This window comes from Penaeus japonicus, unplaced genomic scaffold, assembly GCF_977035675.1.
Source record: "Penaeus japonicus unplaced genomic scaffold, GWHDUDI00000001_assembly GWHDUDI00000022, whole genome shotgun sequence".
In the NCBI taxonomy this organism is placed as follows: domain Eukaryota; kingdom Metazoa; phylum Arthropoda; class Malacostraca; order Decapoda; family Penaeidae; genus Penaeus; species Penaeus japonicus.
This window is the reverse complement of record NW_028234424.1, coordinates 24,143,751-24,146,250: the sequence shown is the minus strand read 5'-3', so window position 1 is coordinate 24,146,250 and position 2,500 is coordinate 24,143,751. Positions and strand designations below refer to the sequence as shown.

General features: G+C 31.0%; 1 protein-coding gene across 2 annotated transcripts in view; it reads left to right on the top strand.

Annotated features, from left to right (window-relative positions):
• The window catches only part of LOC122257453 (protein N-terminal asparagine amidohydrolase), a 120,100-nt gene extending 118,018 nt beyond the window's left edge, over nt 1–2,082 (top strand). For both annotated transcript variants that reach the window (XM_043022738.2, XM_086549603.1), the window contains one exon: nt 1–2,082. This exon is cut by the window's left edge and continues 614 nt beyond it. The gene's annotated coding sequence lies outside the window, so the exon portion shown is untranslated.
• Nucleotides 2,083–2,500: the final 418 nt, after the last annotated feature.

Sequence of the window (2,500 nt, the reverse complement as noted above, 5' to 3'; positions counted from 1 at the left end):
AGGTGCAACCCAGTGTATGGTGGGCGTGTGGAGGGGCAGCAGGTGAAGGTCTTGCCGCAGCGGTGACTCTCGCTGTTGTCAGCACCGCTATGTGTCTCTCTCCTCCCTGGTGCAATATTTATCCCGGGTCTGGGATTAATGCTAACTTTCCTTATTTTTAAAAAAGTATGTGGCTCATGTGTGAAATGCATTATAGATCATTTTTATAAAGCATTTCTTTATCATTGTAATTATTATTATTAAAGTTATTGTTATTGTTGATATTTTTCATATTACTGTAACCAATATTATTTACATTATTATTCATATTATTACTATATAGTCATAATAGTATATTGGTCATTCTTTTTCTTTTTTTTTTATTCTTATTTTGTTCTTTTTTTCTTGAAATGAGATTTATGCACATGACACTGTAATATCTAATTACAAATGATTTTTACATTTAAGAAAAGCAAAAGATTATTTGTAGAAATTTTTGTCTATAGACCTTGCCTTTGTAGAAATACTCTTTTGTATGTAGTGGTCAAAATATTGAAATATATATTTAGCCCTATTGATAAAAGAACATTGCTGTTTACTATTGCACTTGCTTTTTATCAGTACATTGCTTTATTTAATTCTTTAAGGATGGACAGAAATTAAGGATGTAATATATCCGTGAAAAGAATAGTGGCTGAATTTGAATAACTGTACAGATTTAGGCTTCAGGGTGCTTATATTTCAATAAATGACCTCTTGATGTATTCATGATGATGACAGGAGCTCCATCTCAAACATTCAAGTTGTAATGTTTTCTAAGGAGAGGAATCTCATTTGTGCATACAGTGCATTTTGTCTTTCTGTGTACACAGTGTTATTCCCAAAAGCATGTATGGGATGATTATCTTCTGTGCTGATGGATGGTATATTTTTTCATAATGTATTTTCCCACATTTTGTCTACAGTGTTCAGTTACCTGTACAGTATACAAAGGTTGTGAGGAGGAGGACTGATACTTTCTCTTTAGAGATTACTAATACCAGTGAGAACCTTGAGAATGCATTTAGATATTTTCCTCAGAAGTTGTTGCATTCACAGTTTTGGTTTGATCACTGTACTGGCATCATCTTAAGGGATGAAGTATTTGTAAAAATCATAATGGGATATCAATTTCGTATGATGTATTTATGTTGCTTATGGCCCTTGTCTGTGGGGCAGGCAAGTAAAAAGTTTTGATTTTATTTTAGAGATTTCAGAATTATTCATGGTTTAGTTATGGGACAGTTCTTTCTAAACTTTATATAAGTAGATGTAAACTAAAAAAAATAGGTACAAAGAAAGCTTTCTTTTTCTTATCTCCTGAAGTGATTGTATTAATGAAATCTTCCACATCCTTTGAATACAAGTTATGTGTACTGGTAGATTCTCTGCAGGTGATTTTGTAAAAGATGTAATGGTGCGGGTTGATTTAGGTTTGTGTAGATATGTTGTTAGGCTTGCATCCATTCTCTTTAGCAGATGAGAAGGCTGGCACTCATATTAGTAATATTGTATTGTTCAAGACATACCTATAGTTAGAACACATACCTTAATGGTAATACAGTGGAAGAAGCAGGTAGACTTGCTATCTATGGGTGATATGACTTTTTTTTTCAAAAGAATTATTTTAGGTATTGAAATATAAACAATAACCAATTTCATTCCTACCTGTCTCTGTGAATATTATTGACATAGATATGTAAAAATAGTATTTTTTTCCTTATCATCATATAGGTAATTTTACAATGCATTCTTCATGTTGTAGTGTAACATTACTTTGATAACATTCATTGTTACAAAATGAGTTTGATAAAAGAGCTCATGATCAGATTAAGGGGCACTTGAGTACATAGGAATATAGTAATCTGTAATGGCTTCTTAACAGTAGGTACTTTATGTGCTGATTGGAAAGGAATGGTATTGATTTTCAACTTAAGTACTGGAGCATTAATATGAATGCAAAAACTGAGTACTGAGAGATAAAGTACAACAGAAGGAAAGTTTTTAAGATATAAGTTGGTAGAATGTAATGAATAAATCACAGGAGTAACCACTGGGGTAAAATTATAGCTCAAACGATCTGATTTATCATGTACTCTATACGTGGAATGTTTTATTAAGAGACTTTAGAGTATGTTCTAAATCTGTTTGCTATTATATTTTCATTCAGATTTAATGATGTACTTAAAAAAAAATGAAGTTAAAATATCACAAAGATACAAAATTACAAAAACACTGAAATATTAGGAAGGAAAGACATTAGATTTTCCTATCATTTTATATGTAGTTCTCGTACTTCCCTTAACATGATGTTGCTGAGAAAATAATGTATTGGACGTGTACTGGTCCTAGTTTGTTGTGATGAGTCCCACCTAAACTTACTGTATAACATGAGATCACAAGTAAACACAGTGTGTGTATATGTCTGTATATATATATATATATATATATATATATATATATATATATATATATATATATA